The following is a 24,893-nucleotide window of genomic DNA, read 5'->3' as shown; positions in this document are numbered from 1 at the left end:
TTTTCCTCCATCCCTTGACTTTTAGTATTTTTATAGTAAAGTGTATTTCTTTAAATATCCAACAAGGGTCTAATAAAGCAGATGAAATTCTGCTCATTGTTATGTGGCAGCCTGGATTGGATGGGAGTTTGGGGGAGAATGAATACATGCATATGTATGGCAGAGTCCCTTTGCTGTTTACCTGAAACTATCACAACATTGTTAATTGGCTATACCCCACTACAAAATAAAAAAGTTTTTAAAAAATGGATTTCTTATAGACAATATAGAGTTGGGTCTTATTTTTTGATACACTCTGACTGTCTTTTAATTGGTGTATCTAGAACATTGGCCTTTAAGGTAATTATTGATGGATTAATGTCTACCATATTTGCTATCATTTCTCATTTGTTGCCTTTGCTCCTCCTGTTTTTAGCTTTCATAATTTTTCTGCATTTTTTAGATTCAGTTCAGCATTTTACATAATTCCTTTATTTCTCCTTTCCTAGCATATTGATTATACTTTAAACATTTTTTTTCATAGTTTCCCTAGAGTTTACAATATATATTTACAACTACTCCAAGTTTACTTTTAAATAACACTATTCCATTCCACAGGTAGTATAAATACTTTGTAATAACAAAATATCCCTAGTTCGTCCAAACTATCCATTGTATGTGTATGTGTGTGAAAGTCACTCAGTTGTATCCGACTGTTTGCGACTCCATGGATTATACAGTCCGTGGAATTCTCTAGGCCAGAATACTGGAGCGGGTAGCCTTTCCCTTTTTCAGGGGATCTTCGCATCCCAGGGATCGAACCCAGGGCTTCTGCATTGAAGGCAGATTCTTTACCAGTCGAGCCACAAGGGAAGCCCAAGAATACTGAAGTGGGTAGCCTATCGCTTCTCCAGGGGATCTTCCAGACCCAGGAATTGAACTGGGGTCTCCTGCATTGCAGGCAGATTCTTTAACAACTGAGCTATTAGGGAAACCCTTGTATCATTGTTGTAATTCATTTCACTTATACATAAGCATCATAAGCATATAGCTATACCTACCTAGATATATATCACACATATACATATATAATTTAATATGTTGTTATTATTTTGAACAACTTTTATCTGTTAGATCAATTAAGAAAAATAAAAATAAAAGTTTTTATTTACCTTCTGCATTTTCTGATGCTTTCTTTTTCATTATTTAGATCATAGTTTCTGGCTTATATCCGTTTCCTTCTCTCTGAAGAACTTTTAACATTTAAGGCACATACTGGCAACAAATTTCCTCAGTTTTTGCCTGTCTGAGAGGTCTTATTTCTCCTTAACTTTTGAAAGATAATTTCAAAAGTTATAGAATTCCAGGTTGATGGTTTTTTTCACTCTCAACACTGTAAACATTTCAGTCCATTCTCTTCTTGCTTGCATGGCTTCTAGATAAGCCTAATGTAATTATCGTCCTTGCTTTTTTTTATAGGTAAGGTGATATTTTTATTCTGACTTTTTCTGAGATTATCATTGATTTTCTGAATTTTGAATATGATATTCCTAGTAGCTTTGTTTTATTTTGCATTTGTCCTGCTTAGTGTTCTCTGAGTTTCCTGCATCTGTGTTTTGATGTCTTATAATAATTTTGGAGAAATATTCCATCACTGTTTTCTCAAATATTGCTCTGTTCCTTTCTTCTACATTTGGTACTCCCATTACACATACATTACATCCTTTGTAGTCATCCCATATTCTTAGATGTTCTGGGAGTTTTTTCAGTCATTTTTCTCTTTGTTTTTTAGTTTTCAAAGTTTCTATTGTCATATTCTCAAGCTCTGAGAGATTCTTTCCTCTTTTGTGTCCAGTCTACTAATTAACCTATCAAAGACATTCTTCATTTGTGTTACAGTATTTTTTTGAACTCTAGAATTTCTTCTTGATCTTTCTTAAAACTCCCATCTCTCTGCTTACATTAACCATCTGTTCCAGCACATTGTCTACTTTTTCTAGTAAAGACCTTATCATGGTTTTTCTTTTTCTCAGTTTATGGTATGATAATTTCAAACTATGTTTTTTTGCTATTTAGTACACTTTGTCATTTTTTGTTGAAAGGTAGGTATGATGTACTCAGAAACTGTGGTAAATAGATCTTTAGTAACATAATTGAGGGAAAGTGTTCTACAGTGTTATAATTAGATCTCAGTTGTTGATGAACCTGTTCCCCTGCACTGTGAATTTCACCAGTGTTTCTCATTCTCCCAACCCTCGCATCTTAGGTGGGACAAGAGGGCTAGAGGGAGCTGGAGTTTGCTATCTCCCTTCCCCTAAGCCAGTTTGGCTCTGACAAAACTCCTATAGGTTAGGCTCTGATAAACAATTTTGCCTGAGGGCAGGCCTTGTTCAGAAGAACAGAATGCTCTGGCATATTTGAAAATGGTATTTTTTACCCTGGCTCTGCTGGAATCACAGGATTTTTCTCCTGTATATATTGCTGGGACTTGATTGAGCTCCTGGAGGTAAATCTCACTAAAGTATGGGGGCCCTTCTACAACTGAGTCCTTCCAGAGCTTTCCTCTCAGACTTGGCCACACTCAGTCACTACAATTCATCAGTTGCATTTTAGGTTTTCCTCCATTGGCACTGGTTCCCATGGAGGTTTCTCTCATGGGTTTCTACTCCAGAAAGTTGTGACTCTCTGAATTCACTTGTCTATCCAATTTGGGGGGAGTGCACTGTGCTCTGAACTCTTCTCTGAGGAATCTAAAAAAAAACTTGTGGATCTTTCAGTTTACTCAGCTTTGATTTACTGTTAGGATGGTGACTTCACTTCTGAGCTCCTTACATGCCAAATGAGAAACCAGAAGTCTAGAAGTCTCTCTTTTTCAGGATGAATCTGCTGCTTATATGGGTTTTGACCTCACTAGCTTTTAAACTTAAAAAAAAAAAAAAGTACCATCTTGTTTCAAAGAACATCTACAAATTTGTTTAAAAATATAATATTGGAAAAGTGAGGGCTGTTCTGGTTTTAAGTGTGTGTATTGGAGAGGCAGGAATTTAGAGTTTTATCCTCTCAGACCCTCCGCTGATGGCAGCCCCAACTTCCTCTACAGAATCTCTCATTTGTGAGGGGTGCTGCTCTCTCCAGGATGGGGTAAGGCAACTATTTCTGAAAACTCTTAGTGGTGGTGGTTGTTGGGGGTGTGTGGGTGCCTGTATGTATCTGAGTAGCTAGTCAGCAAGAAGGCAGCACCCAAAACAGCACTAGCTTCAGATATTTGCCCTGAAAAGTGAAAAGGGCAGGAAGGTGATGCAATTGGAATCAAAGTTAGCAATGGGTTTGCTGTGAAAAAAGACCATTTTGCAACTTGCCTCCTTTAAGTGATCCTGTTAGTGCAGGGCGTTATTTAGTTAACACAGCCTAACGGGATGTTTTAAAGGTGGAGGATTGCCCTGGTGATGAACAAATATGAGAAATAAACTTCCAGTGGGGCTGGGTTGCCTGCTGACTGTGATTTCCTGATGATCTACAACAATGGTTATTCACTAACAGCTGGCGCATATCTCCCTCAGACAAAGCCACTGGGAAGCGCAGGCGCTCGGATTGGTGAACCAGAACCGTTTCCCTGGTAACAGTTAACTAGCACGTGTTTTATTGTTTCCAACTGCTTTTCTTGGGGTATTTGCAGGTGGTGGGAGATGCTTTCTTAAAGAGGGGTCATAACCTCATGAACTTTCAGATGTTGCAACAAATTAGGGAACAAAACATTTTTTTTTCTTTCAAATATATTAAGTAAATCTTATTACATAGCATTTTCAAGACAGATGCAGCCCAACAGTTTTCTATTTTGCCATTGTTTCCAGATGTTATCAGTTTTAAAGTCAGAGCTCCATTTTATGATCAGGAAAAATAGTAAGGTATAGGAAGGTAAAATTAGTGATGTGTGTGGCAGTAAAAAAAATTTTTGGCCTCTTGGGAGTGTATTCTAATTTTATATTTTGCTATGAAATATGAGATCAGACCATAAAGTGTGAGTGTATTTGTAATTGGCCTTTTAATGGTTTGTATATTCTGTCTCTTCATTAATTTATTTAGCTCACTGTTTTTGCCCTTGCTGGTAGTATTTTTTATTATTTTTAATTTATAGAAAATTTATAGTATTGCTATAAAATATTACACCAAAAAAGATAAGACTTGATCATATTAGGATTTCTTTTTATATTTATTTGACATGTTTTTGAAAGGATCAGTTAATTTCCAGATGGGTAGCTCCCTCTTCTGTCTGGTTTGCAGAACTCCCATCTTCTGAAACCACAGTTGGAAGGTAAAGTATGTAATCACAGAATTCTCTAACTTGGCTGAAGGTAGTTACCATCAGAATAGCAAATCTCATGAATTGGATTATGGAGGATGCTTCCATTGTAATAATTTGGTTTAAAATAAGTAATCAACCCTGTTAAAATTGCTGGCTGATAGTAAAAAAAAAAACATTCTTTTAAGTTAATATCGAATTTTATCTGCTGATAGCACTGAAAAAATGCAAGCCTGATCAATCCTTTGTCTGAACTCTATTCGATGGACTTTGGTAAAATAAGCATTTGTCACTTAATTTGCATACAATTCAAACAATACTGCAACTCAAGGCTTCTCTTTAATCTGACTTGCAAGGGTTTTTCTGGTAAGGGGTCTTCATGGATCTTCAAATGTGCACTCACTTGTACCTTATTAGATTAGTAATATGCAGATATTCTTCCCCAGGACCATAGAATTTTTTAAAAACTTTAAAAAAATTGTCTTTGTTTCCTTGAGTACAATTCAATCGCTAAAGCAAGAGTTCAGGCTAGGCTCTGAAAATGAAAATGAATACAAAAAGATCTGTGACCTGAACTCATAACCACAGAAGCAAAGAGCTGATAAAACTGTTTATAATGATGAGAGTACTTATGTATAGTCTTTGTTCCTGGAGACTCTATGGAATGATAAATTTTGACTGCAAAGAGGAAAACGTGGATTCATTCAGACTGACCCCTCTTTTTTCCTTCAGTGGCAGGAGGTTGGGGCACTATATGATCCTAATTACATGAATATATATCAAATGAGTCTGTTGACAATTCTCCACTTTACTTTTATGTTGGGTAGGTGCACTTAGGGACCCTCTGAAAGAGAAAGCTCATTTTACTTTATACATTCCTGTTGTACTGTGTCACTGTATTCTTACTTTATAGTTTTGTTAGCAGATTACCAGGAACAATTTGAATATAGTGAAATGAGAATCAGAAGACTATTTATTATTGAAATTGGGAGACTTAAGCATGCATTTAAAGATTTTTAATTTTGTCTTTATCTCCAAGTAGGTGAAATAATATTCCAAGTAATAAAATATTAGGTAGTAAATCTCATTTGGAATGAGGGATTGTCAAAAATCACAGACCATAATATACCCAATTCCACCTTCCGTTTTGCGGCATTGAGCAGGGAGAGAGGGTAGTTGTTTGCTGAGGGTTCTGCAGCAAGATGGTTACAGAAATATTTGTGTTTTTCTGGCTTCTATCTGACTAGGCTTCTATTCGACTAGGCCATACCCTGCTCAATGATCAAGGAGTTCTTTACTACTTGGCTGTGGCTCCATAAATATGAAGTCCGTGATTTCTTTCTTCTTCTAAGTACAGAGACCCTCACCCCTATTGCTCAGATTTGCATCCCAGTGACTTAATAGCTGAGTGACTTTAGACTAGTTAACCAAACTCGCTGTGCTTTAGTTTCCACTTCTAGGAAGTGAAAATATTAATAGTGCATCTCTCACAGAGTTAATACCAGTGATGGCAGTGTCTCGTGCATAGTAAGCACTTGATCAACACTGGCTATTTTTTTTATTATTGTCATTTTCTACCAATCTTCACACAAAGTGTGCTGTGGTCTTTATTTACTCTATAGCACAAAGTAACCACATTCTAAAACAAATGAATCAAGTATCCCCATGTTCATAGCAGCATTATTCACAATAGCCAAAAAAGTGGAAGCAACCCAATTTGCTTTTAATTCCAATTTTGTCTATCCATGGATGAATGGATAAGTAAAATGTGATATATACATACACTGGAATACTATTCAGCTTTAAAAAGGGAGGAAATTCTGACACATGCTACACATGGATGAATTTTGAGGGCATTATATTAAGTGAAATAAGCCAGCCACTAAAATGCAAATACTGTATAATTCCACTTACATGAATAATCTCAAGTAGTCAAATTAAAAAAGACAAGAGAGTAGAGAGGTGATTGGTAGGGAGTGAGGAGAGGAAATAATGGGGAATTAAAAAAAATAAATACATAGTTTCAGTTTTGCAAGATGAAAAGAATTCTGGAAATTGGTTGCACATCCATGTGAGTGTATTTAACTGCTAACTGAATATTTAAAAATGGTTGATGGTAAATTTTATGCTGTGTGTATTTTATTACAATTTAAAACTCTTAAAGATTAAATAAAATTGAAGGGTCAAGTGCAGTTGGAGGATATTAGTTATATATTAGTTAATCTGGAAGTTTTAACTTCTTGGTCCCAGAGTTCTGGGCCCATGTTGGGGGTTGGGTTAGGTTTTTCTGGGTGGCTAAGTATGCAATAGCAGTTCTTGAACATTGTGTCTGTTTTAGTTCTGTTTCTTTCCTCTAAGACTGCTGATTTCCAGCCAAGGACAGACTTAATTTCCAGGGACTTATAGTTTATGGACTCGAATGAAATTACAGAAGCACACTTTTCTCACAAACACATGACGAAACCCCACAGAGACTCTTCAAAAAAAATGCAAACACACGAAAAGCAAATTTGAATCAGCAAGTTTGCCATTAACAAAACCTCCTTTGGGGAATGGTCTAGGCTGTTGGAAAGAAGCTTAGAAACTGCCTTATTGAACAAAGTAAGAGAAAAGGTAGAGAGAGAAAAAGAGAAGAAAATTCATCTTGGTTTGAAATTTTCTTTTCCAGATTTCTTTTTAATTACTATTATCATCTATAGAGATATTAAAAACATCATATATTTCCAGGATAAAAAAGCAAGTGCAACTGGAAAAGGGTTTATGCTAAATTGGCAATTGATGATTTCTTATAATAATCAGATGTAAAAGTTGTTTCCTTTTTATTTCAATTCAAAGATTCCTTTCATTCAGTATTTAATATCCTTTTAAATTCCATTCAGTAACATTTACTGAATATCTGCTATGCAGTGTCTCGGAGAAGCAGCTGCTCGGTTGGAGGTTTTTTTAAGTATTAGAAGAAGATAAATACTTCAAAACATTTTTTTTAAACGTTTGAAGTAAATGTACTGGAAATAATAATAGCTATTCTTTCAAGTGATATTTTCATTATGATCAAGGGACTTATATAAACTAAATATTTGCTGAAGAAAATTCTTCAACTACTGTGTAGCAAGAAAGTCTTCTTTCAGATAACTAGTAGGGAATAGTCACCACATGGGTGAATTGTCTGCTTAAGCCAGAGTCATAAAAGAGACAAGATATGTACTTCTTTTGTCAGCTTGTCAAAAATAGCAAAGAAAATGCTTAGTAGCAGGACAAGATTAAAATGTGTCCAACTCGTTACTTTCAAAAGGCCACATTTTAATTTTATTCTGTCCTTTTAAAATAACAATGAGAAGTTTTACCTTAAATGTTATAAATTAAACATTGAAATACAATTATTAGCTTACTCAGAGGCACTACTACAATCCTCCTTTCAGTGTCATCTTAATAAAAAGTTTGGGTTTATGAATCCACCAATAGGCCTTTTATTTGAATCCCACAAGCTCAACAACAATCTTGAGATCACAAAATACACATAAAGAAAAACATGACTTACCAAGAAAAATAGCTGTAACAGCACAAGACAAAATAAAAATTTTGATGACATTATTCAGCTCTCTCATCTTTCAGCACAAGAGACTTTCTCTGACTATCTGAAGACTCTAGACAAAGGTGGGGGGAAATAGGGGGTGGTTTTAATATTAAAAGCTATGAAAGGTGAGAAATAGGCCCAGAAAAGCACATCTAAACACAGCAATGTATTTCATAGCAGAAATGTTTTCCTTTTCATTCTCAATATTTCTAGTTGAACAAGTACCCACCACCTCAAGGATTCTCAATAAAAATATTTTTACCCTTTTGAGAGAGAGATAGAGACATCATTAAGTTCATTTTGAAAGATTCACATTTAGCTTTTAGCCAAAAGGGAAACTTTGGTGGCTTTGAATCCTTTTCAAGTCATGAAACCTGAGAGAGAAACTAAAGAGATCAGATCTTAGCCTACCTCTTTCAGCCCTTGAGAATTCCCTCTCCAAGTAGTTTCTTAAATAGTGAGGCTGCATCAGAATCCTCAGTTCTTCTCGGAAGTTATTAAATCAGCAGAAAGATCAACAATAATGGCACATGAAATCTAAGTTTTGTATAGGAAACGGACAGGCAGTCTACACTTTGTTATTCACTTGATAGACACAGCCATTTTGACAGCCCTAACCTTGGAAACCACAGGTCCTGCTGAGCTCAGCAGGAGTCAAACGCTGAGTACCATCTGTCAAAGCTTTATTCCCTCCTCCTTCTTATCCACGCCTTTACTATAAGATGCTAAAAGGCGATGAATGAAAGTCGCTAGCTACAGTTAAACTTGTGTGCATGGTAACACTAATGTTGGGGTAAGAAATTCACTCTGCAATCTACCAAATTAGAGTGAACCGAATTAGGCATACTATGTTATTTCTTAATGGTTAGCAACAGAAGAAAGTGTGTATTGAGGAGCTCCAGAATTACACTCCAGCAACAAATGCTACAAACTAAGGAAATTGTACATCATTTGGTATGGTTTTGCCAACCCTGGTTCAAATGATAAATGGTTTAGAAAGTTCTTAACCCTCAGGATTCTTTGTTTTTCCTCAATGTCATTTAATTAAACATATATAAAAACACATTTGCTTCTTCTTTTCAAAAGTAAAGATTTTGCTGAGTTAAAGTCTTCATAAAAAGAAATCCCATTCAGAACACACTGTCTTCCCCTCTCTCTAGCATAATAAATTCTAAAAAATTAACAAGCCTTATTATAGTATAATCAATTAAACCAAGCATGGTATTATAGTTCATGCTGCACTCATACAGAAGACAGAATATCTACTGATAACATAAAGGAGTTAGAAATGACATTGCTTTTGATTAAGTGCTACCAAAATGCTACTTATTTCTGAAGTATAGATTTATTTTCCATTGCACTTAAAATTTTTGTATATTTAATAAAAAATTTTACATATCTATTTAAAAATCTTTAAATTTAGAATGCCATTTCTAGCACACACAGTTCACTCAGCAATTTAGAAAAAGTCCCCATAAACACAGAATCTAAACTAGAAGTTTAGAAATTAAGAATAGAAGAAAGTGAGGTCTTTAGTAGAATTATTCCAAGTTTTAATTTTTAGTTAAATTTTATGCTTTATTCTTTAAACTTATTAATCTAATTTTTCTTCTAATCTTCCCAAATTCAAAAAAGTGGTTATTTAAGATATTATGTCATGATAATCCTATATAAAGTCTGTGTACTAGGTGTAATATACTATAGCAAGTACTTATTCATTGCTTAATGGATAATTATATCATCAAGAAGACATTGTGAACACATACTTTAATTAATTGATGGTTATATTACACAAGTGTGTACTTTTACATTTTACATTTTGCTCAATGTGTCGTATGTACTTTTTATAGAGATTTGGGAGCACTCACATACAAATACTTGAAATGTTCTATACGAAATATTTTAAATAAGTTGCATGCCCAGACAGTGATTTTGTTAAAGTGATCAAGAAAATCTTGCAATGTCAAAACTAGTTAGTTAATAATAGTTTCTAACATTACAAGATTGAATTTTTTGTGCATCAGTTTTGCAAGACACTTCAGCCACATATATGATGGTGAACATATACCCAAATGCATTTGAATAAAGTGTGAATGGTGACATTTGATTGGGGCTTTCTTTGCCCCTTCTCTGAGCTTTCCTCACTTGTCCTACATTGGAGAGCGGATCTCATTCAGAGGCTAGGGAAGGAAGCTGCCTTTGCTGATAGATTGAGTCCCTACTTGGTAAACACCTCTATAACCAGTGTCTTAATGTCTGAAATCCTTTCTCCTGGGGCAAGAAACAACTTTCACCATACTGAGAGAAGATTCAAAGGCAAAGGCCTTGAGGGAAAGAGAGTGCATGGCTTTAAATTACTCTTGCTGACAGTTATTCTAAGAGCAGAGAAGCAGAGGTGAGGAGGAAAGGAGGCATCTCCCAACGAAGAAGGGGTGTGGACAGGTGAGGCAAACCTGGGCTTCCTCAGGGTTTCACCAGGCAGGGCTGGTCAGTGTCCACAGGGTAGTATAGCTTTGCATCATGTACGTGTAGACTTTCTTGATTCTCATTGATATGTGCTCATTGCTAATATCAGAATCTCAGAGTTTAAGGGATGTTAAGGAACATTTAATGCAACCATTTATCACAAAGATGAAGAGACTGAGACCCAGACAGTTCTACCCTGTGGTTTATCCAAACCTTGGTTTTAAAAAGAAGCCATGTTTCAATGGGATTAAATCTTTCCAGAGACTTTAACTTAATGATTTGCTCTATAGTCTGCCAGTAACAATTATATCCTGTATTTTACACTTTATTGTATATACTGTATATATATATACACACACACAATATGTATGTATTTATACTATAGCTGTTCCTAAAAAGTATAGAGGCAAGAACTTATGTTTATACTGCAGTTTGTCTGCATGTGCGCTGAGTCGCTAAAGTCATGTCTGACTCTGCGACCCTATGGTGTGTAGCCCACCAGGCTCCTCTGTCCATGGGATTCTCTAGGCAAGAGAATTGCCTAGAATTGCCATGCAGTGGGTTGCCATGCCCTCCTCCAGGGGATCTTCCCAACCCAGGGATCAAACCCACGTCTTAAGCGTCCTGCATTAGCAGGTAGGTTCTTTATCCTAGCACTACCTGGGAAGTCCCACACTGAAGTTTAGAGTTTGTGAAATGCTTTTTGCATTGACTTTTGGCAACACACTCCAGTATTCTTGCCTGGAAAATTCCATGGACTGAGGAGCCTGGTGGGCTACAGTCCGTGGGGTCGCCAAAGAGTCAGACACAACTGAGTAGCTTCACTTCACTCACTTCTTACTAGTTGATCTGGCACAGTAGCTTTTCTTTTTTCGTTTCCTTTTATTTCATTTTTTTGTGAAGGAGAGGAGTCTAGGTGTCATGTATATTATTATATCTGTGGTCATTTCATATCTACTGGGTTTTTTTTGGTATCTGCTAGGGTATACAGTTCTTTGATAATTTGTGGGGGAGGGAGACAGGGAAGAAAATATTCACTCAGTCATTCAACAAAGATTCTCAAGGATTTGTTATGTGCTAAGAGTAGGGGAGACAAAAAAGGCCCTGCATTCAGGGAAGCTGTGTTTTAGCAGGTGAGGTGACAATAGGACAAACTGGGACATTAATTATAGAATCATGCAAATATTATAAAATTACAAGTGCTCGAAGTGGCATGAGGGAAGGAGATGTGAAGCTATGAGTGAGTACCACAGGGTGAGCTTTTCCTGTCAGAGAAGCTCCCTGAGGAAACTGTGACTGAGCTGAGGTGCTCTGGGGAAGGGCAGAGCAGAGAGATGCTCAGGCAAAGGGAGCATTGTGGGCAGAGGCAGAGGATGCACAAGCCAGTGAAAGGGAGCTGGTGTGAGGGCAGTGTCGGACACGACATGGAGGGTCCCAGGGTAGGCCAGACCTCATGGGGCCATGAGGGCTGTGCTTGGGATGGTTGGGATTTGTTCTAAAAGCAGCGGAAGCAAATGGATTGTTTGAAGCAGCATAGTAGTGTGGTAATGCGATAAGATTTGGTTTTGAGATGGCCACTTTGGTAGCCATGTGGGTAAAGAATTGACTGGGCAAGAGTGGAACCTTGACTGGAGGGGCTGGGCAGTAAGCTAAACTTACTGAGTGAGCAAAACCAATACATATTCCCATTGTACAGACAGGGCAGCTGAGGCCTGAGAAATGACATGGCTAGGTTCAGAGTCCATTTCTCCTGATTCCTAGGTCAGGTATTGCTGGCGAAACTATCCCACCTTCAAATGCAACCTGGAGGTCTGCTGCTTGGCATGTGGGCATTGAAAATAATATTGCTTCAGGAGTGTTGGAGGATGCCACCTAAACCTGTGCCCTCCTGCAAGGCAGGCAGCCTTACGTGGTGACAGTCTGTAAAGGCCAGCACAATCAGAGAGCTATTTCTGTCCCCACCTCGACAGAAAAGTGGCGTGCTCCCCCCTCCCCTACAACCGTTAAGTTTCTACTCTCTTGATGACCTCTATACAGACCATACAGATTAGAAAGCCAACATGTTTTTAATCCTCAAAACTGCAAGGTGAATATTATTACTCTCTCTGTTTCACAGAAGAAGAAACCGAGTTTCAAAGAGGCTGAGTGCTGTGTGTTCTGGTTTTCTCATCTATAAAAGTGGAAATGATAATATTACTGACCTCAGAGGATTTCATGAGCAATCTGATGAGGCATTTGGCACAGGGCTGAGCACAGAGTGAGTGCCCAGTAATTGTTCCTTTTTGTTATTATTATTATCTATGGAGTTCAGAGCCAGATTTAATGATAAATTGTTCTCTGATAGCTCAGTTGGTAAAGACCGCCAGCAATGCAGGAGACTCGATCTGATTCCTGGGATGGGAAAATCTGCTGGAGAAAAGATAGGTTACCCATTTCAATATTCTTGGGCTTCCCTGTGGCTCAGTTGGTAAAGAATCTGCCTGCAATGAGGGAGACCTGGGTTGGGAAGATCCCCTAGAGAAGGGAAAGACTACTCACTCCAGTATTCTGGCCTGGAGAATTCCATGGACTGTATAGTCCATGGGGTCTCAAAGAATTGGACACAACAGAACGAGTTTCAGTTTCATAGTAACTGTTTGAGGGCTTGTGGTTACTATTTTTGTTTTCATTTCCTTTTCATAATATTTATTTTCTTTTAAAGAAATAATAAAAATAATTTAATAACTACTAAAATTTTGGAAGATTATCATCTATATCCTGTTTATCCTGTTAGAGTATGATAGCTTTCATATATGTTTTCCTTATTTTTTCCCTAGAAGTATACCTATCTATACTTAGTTGGAATCATCATGTATCCCAATTTTATAACCTGCTTTTCCTCTTGATATTTTACCAGAATTTTTCATATTACTGCCAAGCCTTGGTGAACATAAATGAATAAATGTCCCATGATTTAATTAGCTATATCCTGATCATAGTATATTTTGGTTGCTTTCAGTATTTTTCTATCATAAATAATAATCTAGCAACCATTTGATACCTATAACATTTGCTTCTTTGAGAATATTTTATTAGGATACATTTCAAAAATTAGAACTTGAAAATTTTGTAATATTTGCTATTTATTGCTAAATCATCATGCCAATTTTTAATTTTTATTTTCTTAATTTTATTTTAGAAATGCCCTTTGTTCCGTTGGGCTTCCAACCTTTTTTTTTTTTTTTCAAAGAAATGATTTATTGAAGATCATGAGGATGAGCAGTGACAGAACCAAGATTTGGAGTCTCTTCCTACTATACCAATGATGCCAATGGGAAAAAAATTCTCAAGGCTCAGATGTGAAAGAGCCAGTCATTCCTTAGGGACCAGTTGAGGCAGCAAGAAGGCTGAAGTCTAGAATTTGGAAGTTTGGAGTTCAAGTCCTGCCCCCCAATCATATATTGGTTGACTTTGGTCTCCTCAACTGCAACATAGATCCACTGGTTTTTGCCCCTTTTCTCTGGGGAGTCAGGCTTAGATAATGCATGCAGGTGCTCCTGGAGCAATGTTAATCAAAGCTCTGGTGTAGGGTAGTGTCTTGCTCTGGATCCTGAACACTGAGCTGCTCTAAGAAGCTATAGTACAGTGTATCTCAGACTTGAATCTGATGTGAATCATCTGGGAATCCGGTTACATTCTGTTTTAATAGGTCTGAGGTAGCCTGGGATTTTTACATCTCCTACAAGCTCCCAGGCAAAGCCTAATGCTGCTGGCTGCTGCTGGGGCCATTGGCCACATGGGCCACACCTTGAGAAGCTGGCGATAGCAGCCACTCCAAGTGGTCATTTATTCACATAGATGATTGCCCCCATGGTACAGAGCTCCCTGCTCATGGAGCAGTTTCAATAAATGAAAAGGATAAGGATTAATAGTAGCTAGCCAAATGCTCTTTAAGTGGGGTCTACTATGCTATATAGTATGTGAATATTCCCCACCTATTTGTGGAAGCTGAAACTCCAACACTTTGGCCACATGATGCGAAGAACTGACTCATTGGAAAAGACCCTGATGGTAGGCAAGATTGAAGGCTGGAGGAGAAGGGGATGACAGAGGATGAGATGGTAGGATGGCATCACTGACTTGATGGACATGAGTTTGAGCAAGCTCTGGGCGTTGGTGATGAATAGGGAGACTTGGCATGCTGCAGTCCATGGGGTCGCAAAGAGTTGGACACGACTAAGGGACTGAACTGAACTGATTTGTGGAAGACATCTTATCTGCTATGTTTCCTCTTGAATGCTGGAGACCCCTTATCCCTTGAACCTAGGGATGTCCCCTTTCCTGAGGTATGGTAGGAAGAATAAAGCAATAACCTGAAATAATGGAGTAATAGGGAAAGTCCTAGCCTTTCATTCTTATCATTTCCTTACCTGATCATAAAGCCATGAAATGACCTTTTCCATCCTTGTTTTATATTGTTGGAGATTTCACCAAGCTCCCCTTAAAAGCTGATCAAGAAAATCTGCCAGCATCAAGTTAGAAGCATAAAGCATTGTTACAAATCTTTCCAAGCATCTGCTACATGAAAAGAAGCAAGATCCTGCAATGACTGAGGGCAAGAGGGCACCTCCAAAGTGGGATGTCCCAGCGCTGCTTTGGGGAGGCCCTTTCTCTGCACACAGGCTGCCCTTGGAGGCTCCAGCACCTGTTCTTACACATCCCTGCTGGCTTCTGTTGTTTGCAATCACTGTCAAAAGCTTCCCAGGAGAGTGCTGGGACAAGCCTTGTCAGGAAACAAGAAAAGCCTGGAGTGTGGCAGTTGGCCTCACAAATGTGAGGATGTTCAGAGTCCCAGTAGGGACTCTCATTTCCCTTTTCACATCACCACGAGCCTCATGTCAAGAGGAAATCCTTTGAGTTTAGGTACTGTGGCAGAGAATGGTCCTTTGAAATTCATGTGACATAGATAGCTGAGTATAATTTTACTAAAACTGAAATGTAATGAGCAGTACTTGGAGGTACATGGCCCTCAGGCCCTGTGGAGTTCTTGCCCAGAGAGTTGCGTGCTACGTGATCAAGAAGAAAGAATCCTGGGTTGGGAATAGAGGGAAAATAGTCTGTGTCTTAGACCTGAGCTTTGAAAGATTAGTGTAACTTTCAAGGAAGATTCCACAGTAGAATATGATAAATGTACTTTTATTTTTGCTCTGAAGACCTCTTTGACAGAACTGTGCAGTTACCTCAAGTTGATAGTGCAAGTGGCTCTGTCTGGATACTTATTAACTATATAACTGTTATTATAAGCCTGCATTTTGGATGTATAAATAGTTTTTGATATAATAAAGACACAACTTTCATCATTTTTTATCTTTATCTTATTGTAAGGAGTGGGGAAGTAGGATTCTTTTGTCTCAAATTAAAAGTTTTTCTTCTTTTTCATTGATCATTTAAAAATGTCTCAGTATAAAATTTAAATGTTGAAAATTGTTTTTGAAATACAGAGAAATACTTTTCAGGGGATGCTTAACCAGCAGATCTTATGTAATTAAACGTGAACTTACGAAAAGATAAAATTTTGGTATGCCAAGAGATAGTGTTTACACGCAAAGACTGCTTTCTTTTTCATGAACATCCTCCATCCTAGTAGTTTTAGATGAAATTTAGATGAAACAAAATGAAGTTACAGCCTGGATTTCAGAATATAACTTATTTATCAGAAGTGTAATCACTGTTTAGGCCCTGAATTTTCTTCACTCAAATATTAATATGATTGACTTAACTGAGCTTTGATTGTGATAAAAGATGTCAGAGCTATTTAGGTTTTTGGAAACTTTTCAAATCTAAATAGCAGGAAGAATCAGCAATGCAAACTTATTTACTTTATTTAATGGAACACAATTTACATCTAGGAACTGCATTCACAGTGAAGCTGCCTAAGACATGAAACAAGAGGTCTGTCTTTGAAATGTTCTTCCCTTCTTGATCAACTAAATAACTGAGTTTTGGGTAAACTGATATTTATTAATTCCTTTGGTTCACTTAAGGTTTTACATATATTTGAAAATAAAATATTATCATCTATAAATAATTATTAGAAAACTATAAAATGATGTCTTTGACATTAAAATCAGTGTTATTTGGCTACCAAATAAATCACCATTATTTTCCTTTGAGATTTTAAATTCTACTGTATTATCAGAATTAAGTTCTTTTAATATAAATTAAAAATGTAATTTATACTGGCTATCAATTACTAATGAGTATCATATGAGTTTAATAAGTGTTTTTAAAACTAGTATGATCCATGAGTAAGGAAATCTGATTTCCAAAATGGCTGGTTTTGGCTATTGTAGAATTATGGACAGATCAGCGTAAAAGATTTGTATAATGCAAAATTCAGAAAAAGGAAATCTGGTCATCTTACTCAAAAGAAAGAGATGAAAATAATTAGGATTAAAACTGTCAGCCTAAAGGCAGGTATATTTTCACTGTTTCACAAATAGAGAACTATCTTCTGTCAGAGGAAATTCTAGTAATTTTGCAAGTCCTCTTATAGAGGACAATGTCCAGGTTCACCCCCTCCCCCACTGCCACCCAACCCCTCTATTCAGTGGTAGCTTCTTCCTTACCCTGCCAATCTTCCTTAGCAGAGAATGAAGGAGCTCTCCAAGATTAGGATAATTGGAGGCTTTGTTAAAGGGGAGGTGGCATACTTCCAAGTCTTGCCTCTGCTTCTAAAGGGGGCATAAATTGCAAGTCTTTCTTTCATTCTTTCAAAGTCCCTTTTGCCATTTTTTAAAGTCAACAATGGGAATATTGACTCTAAAGAGGAATCTATCACTTCAGGGAAGGAACTGGGGCTGTAGGATTGAGAACTGTCTTTCTACCATCCAGTTTATCCAGACATAGGAGGACCAGGGAGCCTGCTAGATAAAAGCCTGACTCTGGAGTAAGTTACCTTTGGGTGAGAAAGTGCCAGTAAAGGGACATATCTGCTACATGGATAGCCACACAACCTTAAAATTTTTAAATTCTGTTCTGGAATAAATCCTTCATTTCCCCCCCCCCCCCAAAAAGGCGGGGGCGGGGGGGATGAACTCTAGTGTGAACTGGTCAAACCAAATTTTAGTTTTTAGCTAAAAGTAATTATGACACTGTACTTCCTCATCTTGTACATTCTTGGAAAATCCCGAAAGCATACATACTCATTTGTAAACTCATATAGCAATTGACTTACAGAAAACTTTCAATACATCCTGTCAGAATAAAATGCTGTTTCTTGCTATTTATTCAGCCTACTGAATAAATTTCTCCCACACAATAGCCTTCCTGGCAATGTGTATATTGTCACTTACTTGTATATGCTTTAAGGGGTTAGGCACTTATGGAGTATTTTTCATGCTAGACAACCTAAGGAAGCTAAAAGCGGTATGGCTGACTTAGTTTATAGGTCATAAGCAAAATTTACATGGAGAGCCAAGTTTCCAGCTTTAAGCAAATGACTTATCTGTAATATGATGCAAGTAAAATGACTGACCTTTCAAATGTTTGTTGGGCTTCAAGTGTCTGGAACAATCAATATGTACATTATTGTTTATATTTTATGCTCCTGATCCCATTAATGTATGCCTACAGAGTGCTGGGACACCATTAGTTTCTGATACTTCTGAAGCTATTGGGTGGCATTTATCAAACAGAAAGGCAGCCCTTATTGACTTGTGACAGTTTCTGCATTTCTCGAGCTCAGTGTTTCATGAGCTGCTTGTCTAGTTTTGGTAAGCAAGCCCTTTATTGCTCTGAAGCCTTCTCAATTAAATAATAATGAACCAATTTGTTTAAAAAGAACCTTTAACTTGCAGACTCATTAATTTCTCTATTGTGAATGTCAGAAGATGTGTTCTCTTGGGCAGGGGAGACTAGAGAAGCTTGCTGGAGTGGACTGATTGCTGGGTGTGGGAGTCAGGAGGCTGACAGACTGTCTCTAATGGGGCTGTGTGACTTTGGACAGGTCTCTCAATGTCCCAGAGCCTCTGGTATCCCAGTTATGAAGTGGGTGAGGTGTACCAGATAATCACTAAGATCCCTTCCAGTGTGGATATCCAATAAATAATAGAATATCTATATGCAAATATGTAGGCAGTGGTGCAACATTACCAGTAACTGCAAAACTGAGATGTGGAGAAATCCTTTAATCACCCTACCTCTGCTCTGAATAAGGAAAGAAGGGAAAGCTGCATTCCTTCCTGTTTGCCCAGAACATATTGGATTCACTGTAGGTATTGGGAGAGAGGTATCTGTGACATACATACGTGTATAACAAAATATAAAGAGATATATAAAAATGTAAATATAGAAATACAAGTATAAGTATTTCATAAATATACATGTACAACTAAATAAACTTATATGTGCTGTGCTGTGCTTAGTTGCTCAGGCGTGTTGGACTCTTTGTGACCCCCTGGACTGTAGCCCGCCAGGCTTCTCTGTTCAAGGGACTCTCCAGGCAAGAATACTGGAATGGGTTGCCATGCCTTTATCCAGGGGATCTTCATGTAGGCCTATAATTATATAACTATACATATAATAATAAGTATTATATATAGACCCTCTTCTTCTTCTTCTTCTAACTTTACTTTCTCCCATTCCACACACCTGAGCCCCACCGCCCCCAAAATGACTCAAAGTGAAAAGTACCACCACCTGTTATGAGGCAGAACAGAAATTCTGAGTTGTCTGTTGAAGAGACAGGGGACAGTTACCCATTTCTGTATTAATTAGCTCTCTCTTTGTAGGGTTTTGTTATTGCAGAGTCTAATGACTTAAAATTAAACATCCATGGTCCAATTAAAAATTATGAATTGATGAATTGGTTTCTAAATTCTTTGTGTTATCGACAAGTTTCTGCATCACTGAAGCTATAAGACATGTCATCCATTACTAACTTTGATGGCCTTAAAAAAGATAAATTAGATCTTTTAGGCAGAAACAAGTTCTCACAAAGGCAACACTTTGAAAGTGAACGTGGTCTCAATTTTCTCTGAGTTTCAAACCTGCTTATTTGTTTCAGTTTATTCTGATTTCATTTAGATTCTATCGATTGTTTAGTCAACACTATAGTTTAGACAATAGTGGAGAAGGAAATGGCAACCCACTCACTCCAGTATTCCTGCCTGGAAAAGTCCATGGACAGAAGAGCCTGGCAGGCTACAGTCCATAGGGTCGCAAAGAGTCAGACAGGACTAAGTGACTATCCACAACAAACAATAGAGTTTTCTTAATATGAGCAGATAATAGATAATGTATAATGCAGTTTAAATAATAAAATACTTTTGTCAGAAATGTAAATTCTGCCATAAGGACTGAAAATGCTTTCATTAAAAAATTAATATTTACACAATGAAAATTTCAGAAAGAAAAACCTATTTCTTTAAAGGACAAAATGTTAAATTTACTCTTAAGACATGAGCAATAGATAAGAACATATGAATAAAACATGCTATTTCTAAGGTACATCTAAAATACAAGCATATACATTTTAGGAATAAATTAGTTTCCTTTGAACTCCTGTAGTTTGTGCTAGGATAAAGATTAAATGTCTATAATACAAACAACCTAAAATAACATTCAAATTTGAGCTCAATAACCATAGTTGATTTATTGTAGAGGGAAAATGTTCTTACCTTAACTTTTGCAAAACTCCTTATTCCTACTATTACTTACTTCTTTAACCTAGAATAATCTTTTGCTTCATAGTCAGAATATTGCTTTTCTAACATTGTAGGTATGAATCTCCTGTTAACTTTCCAGTGTTGGCTGCGATGCAAAATGTGTTGGGGGAAAAAATGACTTAGGTAAGTTTTTAACACCTCAAAAGGACCGCCCTTTATCCCACAATCCCTTTTGTTTGCTTCATTATTGATCAGACTTATGCAGTTTTTTGAAACCCTGGAATTACTAAGGCAGTACTTTATTTGATTATTTATCTCCTTAGCAAAATTGTTGCCATCTCTGACCTTTCAAAAATGTTTATGACAAGGTGTTTGCTATTAATCCCACACAGGAAGGAGTAAGAAGCCTCTGGGTTGGGATCTCTTGTTGTCAGAAGATAAGATTTTCTTGCAAAATCACAGTTTTAGAGGAGGCAGAGTTTGGTTATTATTTTTACTTTCATATAATAATATAGCTTGAGAAGGTTAATATTTCCTAATTAACAGACCCATTAGTAGGATAAGTAAAGACAGAACAAGACTTTCTACAAAGTATGCAATACCTCTACCAGTCTAGATCTGTTTTCATATCTAGTGGAAAGTCAAGAATGGAGATGTAAAATCACAGATTAGACAGAAATTTAGAGATTACCTAATTCAATCTATTTTATTCTGCAGATTGTGAAACAAATGTGTACGAGTTAAGTCACTTTTGTTACTTAACCAGTAAGAATCACATCAAGTCCTTTGACCACCTAACATTTTGTGATTGCCAGTAAGACACAAAGCTCTACTTAAATGCTGCTGATTATGTTCTATTGTGGGTTGCCTCTATGGGGACCACAGTCCATGTGGATGGGCAAATTTTTCAGTTACTGACAAAACAGAGAGGCATTCTCTGACTTATAAGGCCCCACTAGATTTAGCCCTGCTTACCACTTTTGACTTCATTTCTCCTCACTTTTCCCATCATCTACGATGTTCCCATTACACTACCTTTTCTACTTTTTCTGGGATCTTCTCAAGCTATTCCCCAGCATAGTTTTCCTTCAGCCTAGAATGATCTTCCCCCGAATCTTTCCTGCTAGTTTCTACCCATAATTTAGGTTTTAGCTCAGATGCCACCTCCTCAGATGGGCCTTTTATCGCCACCCAATATAATAATTAGAATAGTAATATAAGTAATTAATCAGCAGTTAACACTTACTGAGCTCTCAATTAATCGCAGGCACTGTTCTATGCACTTTAGAAAGCACTTACCAATTCATTAACCCTCAAGAAAACCCCGAAAGACATGTAGTGTTATTATTTTCATTTCATAGGCCAGGAAATTGAGGCAAAGAAGTGACACAGCTCTAAGATCACGTAGCTAATTAGTGGCAGAGCCAGGATATGAATTCAGGTGATCTGGCCCCAGTACCCAGAAGCTCCTTTATCTTTCATAGCCCCCTCCTTTGTCACTGTCTAGCCTAGTACCCTGTTCGACTGTCTTTGTAGATTTTTTTGCTAGCTGATTAGATCCTGTTCTTTATCTCCCTTCCACCCCATTAGACTCTAAGTTCCATGAGAGCTGGAACCTTTCCTGTCTTGTCCATTGCTGTTTTCACCCAGCTATAGAATAATGCCTGCATCTATAGTGGTATCTCAATAAATCCGGCATGAATGTATGAATTTGAAAAAACAAAAAAAGCATCAGGTACAGTGAGAATGAAAGGGGCCACTGGGCTGCGAGTTGACTCCTTAGTGAACGTAGTATGAGAATCCTCCCAGTAGCAGAAGCAAGACTAATGAGAGAGGGAATAAGAGCAGGGTGATGGGGGGAGGCATTACGAATGGGCTAGATTTTGAGAGAGCTTCCCTGGTGGCTCAGTGGCAAGTAAAGAATCTACCTGTGGGAGATGCAGGTTCAGTCCCTGGTCTGGGAAGATGCCCTGGGGAGGAAATGGCAACCCACTCCAGTATTTTCATGTGGGAAATTCCATGGACAGAGGAGCCTGGTGGCTATAGTCCATGGGGTTGCAAAGTGTTGGACACAACTGAATAACAACAACAAATTTTCAAAAGACTGATAGTAAAGGGAGCAGGGGATGATACATACCACCTGTGATTTTATGCTTTAGTCAGAAATCCTAGTGGAAAACTTGTACTCTTGCAACTTAAAAACTCCCCCTTGTAGCTCTTTAATGATTGCAGGTATGTGAAGACTCATTTCTGTCTCATTTCCCTGCCTATTTAACCTGCTGAAAAGGCAAAGCAATGGTTTGGTCACAGAATTGTTGTCTGGCTTCAAGCATTTCACAAAGACTGTACTCCTCGGCAGTCGCTGCCTAGGATCATCCCTGGGGGAGCAGACCTTCCCTCATCACTTTCTGTAGAGTTGGGAAGTCTGTATAAAGTATTCACAACTTGCTTTGGAATTTCAGGATACACATCATCCGTCCTTTTCTACACACTCTTGGAAGGTGCATACAGTATTACAATCATAATTTCTCTGAAATTTGGGCCTCCCTGGTGGCTCAGACAGTAGTGAATCTGCCTGCAATGCAAGAGACCTGGGTTTGATCCCTGAGTCAGGGAGATCCCCTGGATAAGGGAATGGCTACCCACTCCAGTGTTCTTGCCTGGAGAATTCCATGGACAGAGGAGCCTGGCAGGCTATGGTCCATGGGTCTCGAAGAGTTGGACACAACTGAGCAACTAACACTTTTCTTGGAATTTGCAGTGGAAGAGAGACTATAGAAATAGTGAGAGTCAACTTTAGTGGCTCTGAACTGTCCCCATTGTGGTCTGTGTCCTGTGTGGTTAACCAGAAGTGTTTCCACGACATCATTCTGATGTATGTGTCCAGTAGGTAACCCCTCATCCCCAGTACAACATTTGCTACCATCAAAGGAGTGTGATGCCAGAAATCTCACATGTGAAAGCTAACCTCTCTAAAATGGTTTTGGTTAGCTTTCCTTCTGGCTTCTCTAATGAGGGTGCTGGTGTGAAGTCGCAGCAGGAAGGAACATCTTGGTTTTGCAAAGACTCTCTTTGTTATGAAGCCAGATACTGCTACTAGTTCAGGGAAGAAAATATTGCCTTCCTTTCAAATGTTGTCTCTTTCTCAGCGTCAATTATAAACAAAGATTCTTTGTGGAATTCTTTTCTTTGTGTTTGTGTATGTATGTGTGTGTGTGTGTTCTCTTGTTGTCAGTCACTTAGAAAAGTTAATAATTCAAGTAGAGCCTGGCAATAATTATTAGAGTGCAAATGTTATAACATGACACGATCTGGCCCAAGGTCCCTCAAAGATGGGCGTTTGGGATAGGTGTGTCTTCTGGGATAGGCATGTCTTCCTTGTGAGCAAAGTCCCAGGCATTGCAGGATGTGGAACATTCCAGGTCACAACTTCTAGTAGCACCTCCCAATTATTTTGACAGTCAAAAACTCCTCACATGTTAGCAATCGACCTATAGGAGTAGGTAGTATGTCCCTCGTCTTGACCTAACTCAGGAATCATATACTCAAATGCCAGTGGTGCCACAGGCTAGCCAGGTAACATAAATGTGATCCTCTGGCCCAGTGTTAGGCAATAGGGAGTGGTGTGTTCTGGGCTTGCTGGGGAATGTGCATCATTTACTTAGAGATATTCAAAATCAAAGTTTAATAGAGTTTAAATTAACTCTTTGTAGCTACCTGAAGGTGCCAGGATCACCCCTTTCCATCTCCTGACCTTTGCTTTTTCATCTACCCAATCTTTAATTCCATCACCTTAACTTTCTTTAACCACCATCTGCCCAGTACACTGTAATGCAGTGAATTACTGCCATGGTTTTCTGCTCTGTTGAGCTGTGAGCTCCAAAGGCAAGGATCCTTATCTTATTTTGTTCTTATATATCTAGTACCTAGTACAGTACTTCACACATAGTAGGCCTGTCTTAAACACTAGCTGAATGAATGAATGAAAATTATTATAGATCTTTAACTGATTTCTGAGGAGTTTATAAGAGGAATGTTGAAGTTTTAAATTTTCTGTTAGGCAACATCTGCTGGGAGTCCTTAGAAGGCACCTCTGGGTTTCCTTTAGGTTCTCTCCTGGCACATAGAGCAGGGCTTACTTTCATGTCTCTGCCCCCATTCTGTTTTTTCACTAGTGCATTGGTTTTGCTGCAGAGTTGGAATAATTTTAATCTGAAATTGTAAAAACCTGCTTCATGAACTCTCACCACTGTGTTTTGCCCAGGATCACATGCTGCTTCCTCAAAGATGTCAGGGTGCAGCTGCTTGTATTTCTCTGTACTAACAATAAGCTCCTCGGAGAAGGAAATGGCACCCCACTCCAGTACTCTTGGCTGGAAACTCCCATGGAGGGAGGAGCCTGGTAGGCTACAGTCCACGGGGTCTCGAAGAGCTGGACATGACTGAGCGACTTTACTTTCACTTTTCACTTTCATGCATTGGAGAAGAAAATGGCAACCCACTCCAGTGTTCTTGCCTGGAGAATCCCAGGGACGGTGGAGCCTGGTGGGCTGCCGTCTATGGGGTGGCACAGAGTTGGACACAACTGAAGCAATTTAGCAGTACCAGCAACAATAAGCTCCATTTCTTGTTCTGGTTCCTGAGAGGGAACCAGGGATTGCCTTTGCCCCAGTCTGGCCTCATTAGCATTGGGTAGTGATTTAATGGAGCTAAAAACTCCTCCCATTTCAAAGTCAGGACTTCCCCTGTCTCCTAGATTCCTCTTCTTCCCTCCCTCTTTCCTTCCTTCTTTTCTTCCTCTCTTACTCTGTCTCTTAATTTTAATCTATTAGCTTAAAAATGAAAAGTCAATTTTGCTGGTTGTCCACCCTCTTCCTGCCATCTTATGTGGCTGTAGAGATGAGTAAGAAATGTAGCATTCAAAGTA

Source organism: Capricornis sumatraensis, chromosome 1 (assembly GCF_032405125.1).
Source record: "Capricornis sumatraensis isolate serow.1 chromosome 1, serow.2, whole genome shotgun sequence".
In the NCBI taxonomy this organism is placed as follows: Eukaryota; Metazoa; Chordata; class Mammalia; order Artiodactyla; family Bovidae; genus Capricornis; species Capricornis sumatraensis.
This window is presented reverse-complemented; position numbering follows the sequence as displayed.